The sequence below is a fragment of the Corvus moneduloides genome, chromosome 1 (assembly GCF_009650955.1).
Source record: "Corvus moneduloides isolate bCorMon1 chromosome 1, bCorMon1.pri, whole genome shotgun sequence".
In the NCBI taxonomy this organism is placed as follows: Eukaryota; Metazoa; Chordata; class Aves; order Passeriformes; family Corvidae; genus Corvus; species Corvus moneduloides.
In genome coordinates, this window is record NC_045476.1 from 42957062 (window position 1) to 42972396 (window position 15335).

At 42.2% G+C, this 15335-nt stretch overlaps 1 protein-coding gene across 4 annotated transcripts in view; it reads right to left on the reverse strand.

Annotated features, from left to right (window-relative positions):
- LRRC3B (leucine rich repeat containing 3B) overlaps positions 1-9398 on the reverse strand; it is a 51808-nt gene extending 42410 nt beyond the window's left edge. The window contains exon 1 of one of the 4 annotated variants that reach the window (XM_032107771.1): positions 9276-9398. The gene's annotated coding sequence lies outside the window, so the exon portion shown is untranslated. Of the gene's footprint in view, positions 1-8805; positions 8890-9069; positions 9171-9275 lie in introns of those variants that run through there. The other 3 variants (XM_032107764.1, XM_032107781.1, XM_032107783.1) reach the window with 3 other exon arrangements.
- Between the last annotated feature and the right edge of the window lie 5937 nt (positions 9399-15335).

The following is a 15335-nucleotide window of genomic DNA, read 5'->3' on the forward strand; positions in this document are numbered from 1 at the left end:
TATTCTAGATGGCAATACTGAAGTGCACTTCCCTGAGAGCTGATCCTTAAAAATTCAATCTCTGTCAGCTGTGGTATTTAAAGTCACTAAAATGTTACCCTGTCAGTGCCCTTCACCTGCAACTGATTGGTCCAAAATGCAGAAACAATGTCGGAAGGGCTGAAATCAAATGCTTTTAGAGTCACATTAGCTCCTCTTACACACATCACATCTACAAGAATGTCAGTTCTACTACAATACTGTTATTTGTTAAATTCAACAGTCTAACTCCTTACCTTAAATATTTTTAGAAGAAAGGCAACAATATACCTTTAAAAAAAATAATTTGGGGAAACTGTGGATGAATAGGAAATGGAGGAGGCTACTTCCAAGTAAATGGAAATGGAAAAACACATGAGGTCACAGAATCAGCCCCTAGCTCACCAAGGCTTTACATTAATGAAGAACTGCTCTGCAGGCCTGATAGTATTCTAGTCTCCCTTTGCAGCTGCCCAAGCATTTACTCGGTATTCAAAGCTGCACTCCACAGCTTCAAGAATCAGAATTTAAAACTAGCAGTCTTAGCTCACAGATTAAAAATTGCTTCAATGAAACAAGAATCAAGACACACTAATTCCAGTCAACAAGACTCCTTTTGGGAGCCCACAGAACACCTGCTCTGCAACCCCACAGCATGGGGGAAATAAAGGACCTGTGCAACCTGCAATGTCCTCACTCACCTTATGTTTTTCTAATGATTTTCCAGTTAATTCAAATGACCATAAGCTTTTTAAATCCATTTACTTATCATCAAAGCATTGCCTGCCAAGTCATGCCATGCCACAGTGAAAAAAAATACTAAGATGACAGTGCATGGAGCTGACACTGCATAGAGATTGCTTCTCTCAGGAAAGTTCTTTGGAGAACGGACAGGGTCTGGAGAACTATGTTTGTGGTGATACAGTCACACCAAAAGTCCAGACTGGAACGGTACTTTTATACAAACTAATCGTGAAAGTAATGAAAAATGTATTTTATTGGATATGACCTATGGTCAGACTTCATCTCAAGAAAGATCCCTAGCATGACAGCTTTTTACATGGAAAAAATAAATACACATCTGTGAGCTGAAATCAGTGACAAAGGCATAACAGCAAATATCCCTCATGGCAAGCTCATGAGAAAGGGCTGCTCTCAGACAACAAAGCCTGAATACAAGAGGGTACATCAATTATTGCTGCACAAACCAGGCTGAAAGAACAGCACACAACTGGTATGTTCATAGTTGTTCACACAGCATGACAATGGGAAGGGCTGAGATGGCATTAGACAATACAACACCACGAGACAATACAAAATTTCAATTTTTAACAGATTTATGCAATTTTTTCTCTTTTTCGCTCACAACCAAGGGAAGTTGCAATGCTACTGACACTGCACAGCTGACTGTTGTTTTTCAATGTGTTTAAAAAAATCTACTATAATTAAGTAATTGTTTGGCCTCTGTCCATTTCATTCCACACTGCTGCCTCACGCTTGTTTAGAGAACAGAGAGAAATTTGTTGAAAATGTGGCAGGTAGTGCAAAAAAAAAACCCTTAAGCTTGACTCGTTCAAATTAGGTGGTATTTGTACAGATGGAGTACCTGCCATGACTGGCAAGAAGCACAGTCCTGTCGCTTTGCAAGAAACATTTTTGGATCGAAAGTTATTGAAATACCATTTGTATCCATCAGAATTGTTTCCTGAGCCAAAGATTTAGGTTTCTTGCATGTCTAAATCCTGTCAAGTCCTACTCTAGCAAAATAAGTATTTATAGAATCATAGAATCATTTAGGTTGGAAAAGATCTTTGAGTCCAACTGTTAACTCAGCACTGCCAAGTCCACCACTAAACCATGTCCCCAAGTGCCTTATCTATACATCTTCTAAACACCTACAAGGATGGTGACTCAAACATCTGTTCCAATGCTTCATAACCCTTTCGGTCAAGAAATTATTCCTAACACCCACTATGCATCAGAGACGCCAACGAGCATACCAAGTAATTGATGAAAATGATGAGCAGAATGCAGATAAAATGTTTTCTGTCAAAGGGCAAAACCTGTGAAAGACTCTAGAAAGAGGGAACAACCAATACATTTTCTGAACAGAAATTATTAACTTTTCAATGACAACAGTCTTGCTTATAACCAAGAACGGGATCACAAATCCGGTGTATAGGGACATGACATGTCAGTTCTGCAGCCTCAAAACATACAGGGAAAGAAAGGATTACCTGGATTGCATGCTGTCACCCATGCGCTGCTTTTCAGTCAAAGCAGAGACATTCTTATTCTATTTGAATTGTGTGCTTTGATTATATGCAGTATGTTAGAAGTGACAACTAAAGGTCTGAGAAATACCGTGATCTGAAGTTTGAGGAGTTGTTTCACTCCAAGTTAAGGATCCTAGAAACTAAAATTTCCCACTTGTATCTCATTTTGTAACACAATGTAGACCATTCCTCTGGAAAAGATTCTAGTTTGGAATCGCTAAGCTTTAAAAGAGGAGATGTCCTTGTAGCAGCAGAGTGAAACTTGGTACTCCCACCTAGAGAACAGGACCAGGCACACCCAGAGAACAACAAAACCTGCAAATGAGTACTTTGAAGCAGATCTCCTATGATACATACCTTCCCTTTTAGTGCTTGTGCAGACTGGGACTGACACACATTGACGAGCAGTAATACTCTATTACAAACTTTGTTAAAAATAGACTGTTCAAAAGTCACCAATTCTTATCTCAATGACTTGGTGTCAACAAAGCTGAAAACAAGGGCAAAAAGGACGTTTAGAAACATTATCACACTATTTGAAATTGCAATGGCAGAATTAGCCTGTTAACTTCATTTTAGGAAAAAAGAACTAAGGGTCACTCTTTTGACACTAATAACAGTAATTACATCTAATAAAACGTAAGAATCAAGATAAATTTTAAAGAGCATTTGCAGTACATCTAGGCAAAAAAAAACCCCAAACAACAAAACCAAACTTTGCTCTAGCAAGATATACTATAAAGACTGACCCCTGGATTTACCAATTTCCAGTCTTGTGAACAGTCTCCTGCCATTGAGGACTTTCTGCAACTCCTATATTTGCACATATTGATTTTATGATTTTTGTTCCTGGCAAATACCATTTTTTGCCTAAATGAAGGTAAGTATAACAGAATATCAACATTTCCAAATAAATCTTCAGAGTGAAAAAAAGCATTACAGAAGTGTTTTTAGAATTGTAAGAAAAGGTTTTCTGGGGGTTTTTTTGTTTGTTTGTTTGTTTTGTTTTGTTTTTTTTTAAGAAAAGAGTGCACTGAAAACGATGTACAAACACTGCTATGTGAAGAATTAAAAATAAAAATAATTGTAATGGAAGTTTAAAGAGATTTTGCCTATTTTCATTTCCACTCCCAGAACAGAAACAGGTTAAAAAGCCAAGAATTAAAACACCAGTAACTTAAATTTATTTTGGTTTTAAGGTTGATAAGATGAACTTTCATCACCAAGATGTATAACCACCCTTGCTTGCTTAACTATATATGACCTAGCAAGCAATTTCATACAAAATTTTGTTGCAGTTCATCTTTAAAGAGAAAGAAGTATTTGTTTCTGCTCTTAAAGGCAAGGGAGTACTTGCAGGAACTTAACACTGTTCACCCAGTGCTCTTCCTTCTCTTTTAATTATAATGCCTTTACAGTGGCAAACAGCATAGATTCATTTGAATGTCCAAAGGCTTCACCCTTTCGCTGCAAATTATTCACATGCACATAAAAATGTATACTTTGTAAGTATTACAAGAATATTTTTAATGAAGCAAATTCTGCCAAAACAATACGCATCTGTAATCTACATGAGGGAAATGGCCCTCACATGCTTTTCATGTGTCCCACTAACTCCCAGTGCATGCATATTAAACACTTTGAATGAAATGTTGAATACTCATGATTCTGGCATACAAAGTATCTTAAGTGAGTACAGTTGCAGAAGTTTGTAACCCAGTTTTGGTAAACTGCAAAAAATACTCCATTTAAAATCAATGCTATGATTTGGTGGAGGAAAGAACTTTGACAGAAGGAAATGATAGCACCATTAAAACTAACAACATCCACAATGTAAACCTCTTAAGACAGCCCAACACCTAAGACATGCCGTCTTTAAAAGCACATGCCCTTGTAACTGAGGTTGTGCATCCAAAGGATGAAGTGGGAACACAAAGTGACCCACCAGAACACTGTGTGTTAAACTTCCCCAATTTGAGTAAAATACTGGCTATTATGTAAGCACCACAATATACAGGTAATATTTTCTAGCTGAAAACTCCACAGAAATTTTAAGTCCATCCCCTGACCCTTTGGTCCCTTCCTGTCCACCTTCTACTTTCTTTATGCATTGTTTCCCTTTCCTAACCTTTTAAAATTCTGTTTGTCTCTCCTTTTACTGTCACTTGAGAACTGGACTTTTCATTTATTGTTCCTTAAATAATTAAATAGTCTCCATTTGCTTTCCTGCTTCCAAGCCAGAGTAGCATCCCATTTATGTGTTGTCACCCACTTCTATCACCTTTCACTTTTTTCTTATGAGCATATCTTTATAGTACTATTTGGCAAGCAGAGAATAACTTTTTTCTTCTTTTCAAAGGATAGGTTAGCAGCTTTATGAAACTGCTATTAATGAAGTGCTAAATTCATTTAAAACACACACAACTAGCTAACTGAATTGACCCTGAAAAGCAGAGGTAAACTTTAATCAAGTACATCAAGATGTGTAGTGCTAATTTTCATCTCTGTTTAAGTAAAAAGTCCAATTATCCAGCTCAATGTGGCTTTGAAAAGGCCTTTTACCAGTACCATTTCCTCACGAGGCATTTTTTATCTCTTTTCTGTCAGTGGAGCTGAGATAAGAAAAGCCAAATTCAATTCCTCACCAAGGCTTCTAGTCCCACTGAAACCAACCACCACATCTTTTCTGAAGGCCCATGGCAGGCCCATGACAAATCCATGGCACAGCACGGAGCCGAGACAGAGGGCTATGGTACAGCCCTGATCAACTCAGCTTCAAGAGCCAAACTACTCAGATCAGCCACTACTTTCTCCCTGTTGTCTTCTACTTCTCCCCTCTTTTGATGGCATCTGGCCTTCTTCATCTGTTCCCATTGGTCTACCTCTTTTTTTCATCCCTACAAAAGTTCATACCCTCCAGAGAAAGAAATACCATTTTAATTCAGCAAACATTGCCTTTTCCTTGCTGATAGAAAACAGAACCAAGGAGCAGGGATGAGGATAAAAGGATAAAAGGACTTCCCCAGTGGAAGTCAGTCAGAAATACACCTGTTTTAAAAAAGATCTGCTTGCTGAAGATACTCAATGGAGCATTGAAACATCCAGGGAGAGAGGAATAAAAGGTACTTTCTTGTTCGGTAACAGTAAGCATTGCATTTGCATTTCCAAGTTCAAACTAAGTGTGTAAAGCAAGATACAGGTGCTGATGAGTCTGTAGGGATAAGCAGTGCAGGTCATCAGTGACAAGTACAGACAACAGGCACCAGTTACCCACAGAAATCTCCATGAAGCAGAATCATGCATCTTTAAGCAATGTGAACTAATGAGATCCTCCTCCACAGTGAGTTCCACAGCAATTGTTTATCTGAACCATGAGCTCTGATGAAGCAGTGAGTAAAACCGATAGCACATCACACTCTTTTTCCCTCTGGGATGCACCCACAAGTCCGCTGTACATCCAGACCAACAAACTGTGCCAGAATGACAGAAGCACAGAAACGACTTATGAAAAGAGCTGGACTGAAACTAGAAGCAGAGATTAAATTCACCAGAACATCTCTAAATTTGATGCTATTTCACCCACAGCACACTGGATTTAAGAGCAGAAGATATACCTTGTTCATGCATGTATTCACAGATTGTAATCCCTTTAAAAATACTTATTGAAGGTGCTGAGAAATTCCTATATCCTTTTTGCTTGTACTTTCTGTAGACATACTGACATTTGAGTCATACCAGTACTGAAGTGCTCTATTACAATTGCACTTTCTGGAGATTACTTTTAGTAAATAAAATATTAATTTAAAAACAAGCCAAAGCAAATGCTACATATTCTATGAACTCAAATAATTTATTCTTGGCTCAAAATACCACCATTTTGAAATAAGGTTCTGTTTAACATTATTATAAGTTTCTAAATTGCTTCACGAGAGTTTTCTCTAAGCTTATGAACAAAGCTTACTGAATGAAGCAAAATTAGGGGCATTATTTTGCTAGCCACAGAACACTAATTTAATTTGCATTCTATAATGCGTGCTGATTCAAAGACCAGGCATGCAGATGACAACAAGGACAGAAGTTACATGCAAATCCTGTAAGTCATCACAAATGCAGTGTACCACTCTGAGAGGAAGTACCTTCCTTAGTTCATCTTCTGATTAACTGAAGTGGCAACAACAAATATTTCTACCCATATTCCTTCTTGCTTAAATCATCCACTTCATGAAAAAGTTTAAAATCTTCCTGCCAGTGAGCCATGTATCCCTTGTGTTAGTCTCATAAATATTCCTAGTGAAGTGACAGGAAATATCCTTAAAAGCAAGACTCAGAAGTACCTTATTATTTAACTGAACATCTAAAGGTGCTTTTGAAATGAAGCAATACATTTTCTCTGGTTTTAGATACTTGAGTTAGCACTTCTGAATACAGCTGAATTTTATAAATTCCAGTTCTCTTCCCAGAGGATATTTCTTGAGCTGACATATCATGCACTTCCTCTGTTACTCTACTTACTCTAACGCTGCTTCAGTGTGAGCAGGAAGAATTTCCTACCTCCCAAAATATTTGAAATGTGGACCCATAAAGCACAAGGAAAAGACACCTATACCCTTAAGTCTTGCTATTCCATTTATATACCGCAAAGCTCTCATGAACTTTATGAGCTCAGGACTGGATCCAGAGCACAGACTTATATGCCTATTAAATGATACTTCTTTTTCAATTAATCACACATTTGAGGCAAAACACATTGATTCTTCATAGTTGCATGTACAGTCCTCATTCACTCAGGCCCTGATCTCCAAGACACTGAGCAGCTTCAACCTGCCCTAAGGCGATTGAAAACTACAAGCACACAGGAGAAGCTCATTTTGGTTGGACTGAAGTCAGCACAAATTTTACAGCAGACCTCAGGGGAAGGCAAGATCAGGGTTCAGTGACCCTGCCAGCAATAGCTGAATAAATGCAAGAGATCTGGACTCAAGCTCACATTCTTCTCTTGCTGAAGTCCAAAACATTAGCGCCAATGGGCACAACCCTACACGGTGCTGCACACTGGAACTTTCTGACCACGGGCCTGATCCTGCTATCTTGAAGTAGAAGTAATCCCACAGAAACCCAGCCAACTTGCACAAGTAAGAGCTGCCGCAATCATGGTTATAATTAATTCTGAGCAATTTTGCTATTTAGAAACTAAACTAGAAAATTAGACTCTGAACGTAGCAAAGGTTTTGCAAATTTAGTTCATTCTACAGATTATTTTCCTTCCCTCTACTAGAAGCCTATCCTTTTTAACTAAATTACTACGAACAATAGCAATAGGTAAGCCATATGAACACTGTGGTGCTCTATATCAAAGCCTTCAAGCTACCGCTTTCAGTAGGGCGTGACGCACACCTTCCAATTTAAACGTACAAATTATTAGACAGGTAACCACAAGAAGAAATTTTTGACAGGTCTTTTTCAACATTCAGAAAAGGCTACCCCAGTCAGTCTTCAGCTTGAAGAAGGGTCATTTTCCTTTCCCTGCCAAATCTGTAACATTTTCACATGGCAATTATATTTTAAATAATTCCAATAATCTCAAAAGCTTTAGTTTATTCTGTCATTTTCATACCTATGTAAATAATTCTAGGATTACTTCTTTGAGGAGAGCACTAAATGTTGTTTGCTTGGTTCTCATTCTGACTCTTTAAGCAGTTGGTCTATTTATGCTTTTCACGTTATTTGGCTGTTTTCATTCTGTAATTACACCGTTTCTGCTGTCTAGGGACAATCAGAAAGACTGGATGATAACCTGCAGCCTGAATCACTTTCACATTTTCTAACTGATACTCTAAAACCTCCTAATTTTTGAAGGCAGAAGCCAAGAAGGAAAGAAGAATTCTCGCTGGCACATCTGAGGCATTTTCCAAATTTTTGGCGAGGGAAATTCTGGACGCGTAGCTTGCCAGAAAGGCGAGAGAAGAGCCCGCGGTTCCCACAGACACACAGTACCCAGTACCCGCTTGCTGCAAGAGATCACGACATTTCTGTGCGGGTTCTGAGGTCGCGACCGTGCCCCGCTCGGAGCGCCGGGTCGCACGGACCCCCCGCGGCCGCGGGACCCCCGAACCCCCGTTCCTGCCCCGGGCCGGGGGCACCCCGCACCCCGCCACACCCCCCCGGGGCAGCTCCAGCGCCACCCGCTACGGTCCCGCCCGGTGCCTCACCGGGCAGCGGGGGCGTCGCAGCTCACCTGGGCGCAGCAGGCACCGCCGCTGCCCTGCAGCCCGGCTGCCGCCCGCCGCTGCCATTTGTTGCTCGCGTTCGGAGAGAGATGCCCCCCTCCCCCCGCATCGCGGCTACCGCCGCCCGGACCGTAGCAACTGGTTCTGGTAGGTCTCAAAGTGGAAAAATCCCACGGCAACACACCCGGCGTTTTCCCACCCGTCCCCGCCTCCGCCACCCCCTTTCCCCGGCAGCCCCGCTCGGCGCCCCGGCCGCCGCCCGCACGCTGAGCAGCGCGACCGACCTCCAGCAGCCCGCCCGCACACGGCCGGGGAGGGACAGCGGCCACGCACCCCGGGAACACACACGGATGGGAGGGGCGCTTTATCTTCCACCCCCTTTTCTGATGTCGCTCCGGTACGGGATCGGGGGCCGCGGGTCTCAAATCCCTCGTTTGCTCCCAAGCGAGGGGGTGTCAGCCCCCTTCCCGCAGCCTCCGCCTCTGGATTCCCTCCCCATCTCCCGCTGCCTCGGCGGAATCCCGACCTCGTCACACCCCAGCACTCACGGACACCGGAGGTTCGCCAGCACGGGCCGGGGGAGGGAGTATCTCCGCTGGCCCTCGCCGATCGGTGCCGGGCAAGGTGGCACGGCACGGCGCTAGCCCCTGGGAGGCAGCAGCGCTGATCGCCTTCCCCCCGCTCCCTCCCCGTCGAGTTTCCTCCCGGCGCTGCCGCCCCCCGCCCAGCGCATCCGCGGGGCGCCGCAACTCACATCGCGGCGCCTTCCCGCAAAACTTCTCGGCGTGTGGCCCCGGCGGCTCCGCTCCGCTCGGCGCAACAGGCAGCGCGGCTCACCTGGCGCGGGGCCGCCGCGCCATGGGAGCGCCGGGCGGAGCCTGCGGGCGGCGCGGCCGGGGCGGCGGGGCCGGGAGCAGCCAACGCCCGCCCGCCCTGCTGCCTCCGCCGGGCGCCCGCCGGGAGGCTGTGGCTGCCGCGCCGCCGCTCCTCCTGCCCCTGCGCTGCGGCTGCAGGCACAGAGGCAGGCGGGCAGGGAGGGAGGAGAGAGCGGGGCGGGGAGGGAGAGAAGGAGGAGACCTCCCTCTCGCTCCCACCGCACAGCGGGGAGGTGCTGTCCGAGAGAGGTGATGCTGCCCGTCTCCCTCCCGGGGCTGACTGTGGCTCTCACCCGCTAGATTTAGGGGCAGGGTCGTGGCCGCTCGCGCCGGGGCTGACGGAGAGAGAGAGCCCTGCCTCTCAGGATCACCGTGGGGTGCCTTCAGAGGGTGCTTCTGCTCCCCCCAGTGCCCACCAGGTTCCCCAGCAATATAGGAATAAGGTTAATTGTTTTGCCCATCTGAGTGAACAGCTGTCATTGCCAATGTATGATACTTGCTACAATAGGTGAACTTAGGCTGTGCTCAACCTCACCAGCCTTTTGTGATGATCCAGTTATTCAGATCCTGCTTCGGGTTTATCAAGATTCATGTGAGGGTGACTTTATTCTCCAAGAGGTGTTTCTGTAAAATGTTCTGTGTTGCAGCAGTTGCATGGACTGTCATAACCCAGACTTTGAGAAACATCACCAGTTGGTTGCCTCTCTCACTCAAACATACATTCTCCGCTGTGCACTTTTCTACTCTGGCTCTGCAAAGTAAACTTTCTATTCATTTCATGCAGCAAAGAATTTTGTTGCCTGTCTCCAGTTGAGAGCACCTGAGTAGATGGGTTTTAGAAAGATCCATCTTAGCTGGTTTGCTTTAAGGTGGAAGCTGCCTAAGATGCTGCGTGGAACAGAAAATGAATTGGCATTGATTTCCTCTGGGCTGCTTTTTTTTGCCTCTAACTATACAAAACTGTTTTATCTCTGTATAGGCCATTGTCAATATAAACCTTCTAGCTCAGAAGGACCAGTGCCATGGCCACAGACAGGTGGTCTTTTGAGGGAAGAGGGAAGAAAGGAAAGGCATGCAACTAATACATTGCCAAATGTCATTTTTCATCATTAAACCTCAGTCCTGTGAGTTTCTACCCAAGTAAATATTTACCTCCCTGAGTAATCTATCTGGATCATATTAGCAAGATAATGCAGGACCAGGCCTTTGTGCTATATCAAAACCTGCTTTTTTTTTCTCCTAAGAATATTTGCAAATTGGCTCATGAACACTTATATGTAAGCCTATCATTTTATATTCTTATTAGTATCAGAGAAAATAACAAATACAAAAAAACACTTGATAAAAATCACTTTCATGAGTTCCTTACACATTTCTCACACTGACTGACTCAACCATCTTTGAAGACATAATCAGTTTAAAAATAAAAACATAGTACATGAGCACGCATTTCTTTTTGCAGTGTGTTTGATTTTGTCACAAAGCTGATGAAACTGACTGAAGAAGCCATGACTGCACTGCCAGCCCTGTATTATTTGCAATGGGAAACAATTTTCGGGCTTTGTGAGTTTTATTCATTTAGCTGAAACCAACTCAGATTCATTTTAAGGAAGTAGAAAAATATCAATCATTGTTGATAACCCAAAATCTAATGTGCAGCAGCCCTTTCTTCAAGTACAGCTTGTGTTCATATTTTTAGTGTTCGACATATAGATATCTGACAACTGGGTATAGCACCCAGAATGGATGCACTTGGTTGCAATACACCACATTACCAGCATTGCAAACCTCCTTGGAGTGATTTGCTGTTAAATTTTTTTAACAAAAAAAAAAAAGAGTTAGCAGATCTAATTTCCATTTGGCTCAACACCCAAAAAACCAAAATTAGATAAAAATGCAGTAATTTCCCTTTAAAATTGAACCTCTACTGGTACTTTGTGGAATTAACTGTTTGGGTTGTTAAATATCTCAACAATATAAGAGAGGACTGATCTTAGCGTGCATAACTTCACTTACTGCATTAGCCATGATGTTATTCATCCTAATGATTTAAGTGCAATTGCCAAGGAAAACAGAACCTCACAAAAAAAGACAGAAATACGTGTTTTTGTTGTAAAATTGCACCTTATAAAAAGTTTTTTCACCAGCTGCACATGTGTAGCTGGTTTGAAGGTTTGTATTCAAAGACTCACTCCCGAGAGCAGCTAAGCATCTAAAACTTCAGTTGAAAAGTGGGTGTTTAGTATATCTCTGAAAAGGAGAATAAAGTACTTTTTCTAGGGAAAATTACTGTAAAAAGGATGCACAGCTACTTGCTGTTAAAAGTAGATTTTTTAAGGACTGAAATACTGCTGATGTCATGGTGATTGTGTGCAGAAGAAAGACTATATTATTATTCTAGGTGAAAGAAACTTTGGTCCTTGAACAAGCCCGGCAGCAGATTTGCTGACTGGCTTACTGGCATCACCTGTCCATTTTACATAAGTAGAAGTGAAAGGATTAGTCCTCTGTTAGGAAGGAGTGTAAGTTTAAAGGATAAGGAGAAGGTAATTTGGCTGCCCTCAGATAAGAAAGAAAATGCTAGTATTTCCTGACTTCTACACATAGTTAGGAAAATCAGGGAGCATTAAATAACAGGGGATACCAGATGGTCCTTCAGTTTCCCTCATAAAATAATTTTGATGAGTGTTTGTAAATATTTAAGGGCCTGGTAGTACTGGTCTTTACACAAATTATTTTTTTCTAATGCAAAAAACCCTATATAATTCAGCAAGACTGTTTGTGAGTAAGGATTATTCATATAAACATGACTTTACAGGATTAGATCCTTAAAATCTTATAAATATTAACAAAATATTTCAATGGCTAAATTAAAGAATCATCTGGAACTATCTATTCCCTTGATCTTCCCAGACATTAACAGCTTTTTACAAAAATCAGCAAAGAATACCACTTCTTCCAGTGCTGAGATAAACTGAGTGACCTTCTCTTTATCCATTGACTAATATTCCTTTCATTACAGGATCAATTATTTTCATAGCAAACAGTAGTATGAAATTAATATTGTAGACGTAGGTACATTAAAGAGCTAAATCTCACAATGTTTTTAGCTCTAGTAGCACATGCTTAGGAGTTTAGGGGGAGTATTCTGTTCATGGGCCAGAGTGTGATTTTTTTGTAGAGAGCAGTGCGAAGACATGTCAGCAGTACATTCTCCCTGGGATTACTCCGTACTCCAAGGGAGGACACAGACAGGGCCCAGAGCAGTAGTCTCTGTTGAGCCACAAGAACAGCAAAAAGCATGAAATTTTCCAACCTGGGAATACTAAAAGCAACACAAACCACAATGTTCACACTATAGCTGCATTCCTAAATTGGATACCTGTTTCTGCTCTCTCTCTAGGCTTCATGGTACCAGCAGACTTCATTCTCCTTTTAGCCCATAGGCAGTGCTACTGCGTGTATAGGTGATGAGGTTTTGCCCTGAGAAGATTAGTAATGAATCAAAGTCCTCTTTACAGAGGGACAGTACAAATCCTTCGTGTCTCTTAATCTTTCTTAAGCCCTGTGCTGGCAGTGTAGAGACCATCTTGATTTCTAAGCACAGCTACTCTCACAAGGCTTTGAGGACTGGGCATTAAACACTCTCTTCAAGAAGCACCAGTAGTTTCTGTGCCCCTGTATTTGGCAGATTCTGTCATTTGAAAGCTCTTGCTAGTCTTGTACTTAGTCTCTTTTCTACATAGAGGAGAGATGAAGTGACTTTTAGGTGCAAGTTTCTGTTTTAAATAACAGAAGATCCTTAGTCTGTCAGTAATTCATTAACTGAGAGAGAAAAACAGTGGTTGTAAATAAGCTCAACTTGTTCAGCTCATGCTCCACCTAGCTCTGATTTAGAGAACAATATAAGTAGGGAAGTATATTTTTCTGCTACGTCCATTAGTTGAAACTGATGTTTTGGTCTTCTCACAAAATAGCATGTTTTTCTGGGATACTTAAATATTAAAAAAAGAATAGATCTATTTAATCCTCGTCAAAACAGGTTAGTGGAAGTTAGGTCTCGTCAGATACACTTGTGCAATTTTTAGTTATTTCGAAGACTTATATAAAAGATTACAGGCCTGTTGTAATGCTAGGTTTAGTTTAGCAAGCTGCAGCTTTCCCTGAGAGCTCAGCAGAGCTGCTTAGGGCAGTGCGACCACTGTCGCCCTCCCGTAGTCCATTCCGGACAGCTCCGCGGTTTTGCTCCGGTAGCTGTCAGCGCTACAACCAGTGACGGCGAAGGAGGGGAGAAGGGTCCCCTCAGGAGGGTTTAAGAGGATCTTTTAGTAGTTACATCTCGTCCCAGCAATGCCCAGAGGCAGAGAGACCTCGTGACTCCGGTGCAGGGGCATTTTCTCAGGGGCTATGGGGCGGTACATGGGCGGAGTTGGAATACAGGAACCAATAGGGAAAGCCCGAGGGAGTGGCCAGGACTAGGGCAAGGAAAAGCGGGGAGGGGAATATGAGGTCAGAAAAGCAGTGGGCAGATAGGTTATCGCGCAGGTCTGCATGAGAAAAGCATCTGTATTGATAGGAGGTACTTGGATTACTGCAAGGCAGTTAACTTAATACCACATGACATTTTGATTTCAAGTCTTGCATTACATGGAATTAACAAGTCACCTATTGAGAGGATTAGGAAGTGTCTCACTGACAAATTTCAAAATGTATCCCTTTAACGGGGAGATTTCATTCAATGTGAGGAGCTTTCCCAGCAGAATCAGAAACAGTCTTCACCTGATACTGTTTTCTATTGTTTTCAGCACTTCAGACCATGAGATAGAATGTTTGCTTTAAAGGCTTGCATGTAGCACAATGCATTTTAGCACAATAAATAAAAAAGATATATTACTTCTGCAGTAATTTGATTGGCTAAATGATCACTGTCCAACAAGCAGCACACTAAATTCATTTTACTACAGTCCAAAAGCTTGTAGGAATGGACACTGTCTCAGAGAGCAGAGACTCAGGGAATGATAAAAAGTGATTATCCTAATCACCCCTTACATGAGGTATCAGTACGCTGGTGAGGAGAGGACTCAGCACAGTCCTTGCATGTTTCCAAGATATCAAGCACAGTTCTGATGCCTGCACTTTAAGAAGATGGGAAATGTTGGAAAAAATCCAAATATTTTGCATGTCTAGTGCAAGTCTTGAGATGGAAAGCTTAAAGAGCTGGACATATTCCACTTACTCAAGAAAAGAGTGAGAGGATACAGGGATAGATAAAAACGGTGGGGTTTTACACTCTTGCTGACAAAAGCACAACTAAATCCAGTGACTGGAAGTTTAAGGTTAGATGTAATCAACCTTGAAATCAGATGTAATTTCCTAGCAGTAAAGGTAATTTAGCTCTGTAACAACTTATGGAAGGAGGTGGTGCACTCACCGTTGCTTGATCTTGTCCTAAAAAAAAGGCTGTCTGTCTTAAATACAGCTTTACTTCAGCTTCTGGAAGAACTTCTAATGGACAGAGCAGGCTCAGGGAGGGAAGGAGGGTCACATCAGGCTAGATCCCCTGGTGATCCCTCTGGCCCTATATCCATTAGAACAATGCATCTGTGCAACTTCTTCCATTATGGCTGGAACAAGATGGCTTGAATTGCACCCTGCCCACTCAGACATTTTCAGGCTGGCATTAAGGTAATAAATATAATCAAATCCCATACTTGAGAGCTCCAGTTGGCTGCCTACAGCAGAGAGGAAGAATCTCTTCGCCACTCCTCTGAGAGATATTTGGTCTCATATATTCTACAGAAGAACTTTTTGCCTTCCCTTGAACCATGTATTATTTATCTTGCTGTAGCCAGGAAGAGATTAAACCGATGCAGAAAATTATTTTAGACATCTGATGCTTGGGTTTGAATTAAGCCCAGTCCAGGAGCAGTAGAAATGTT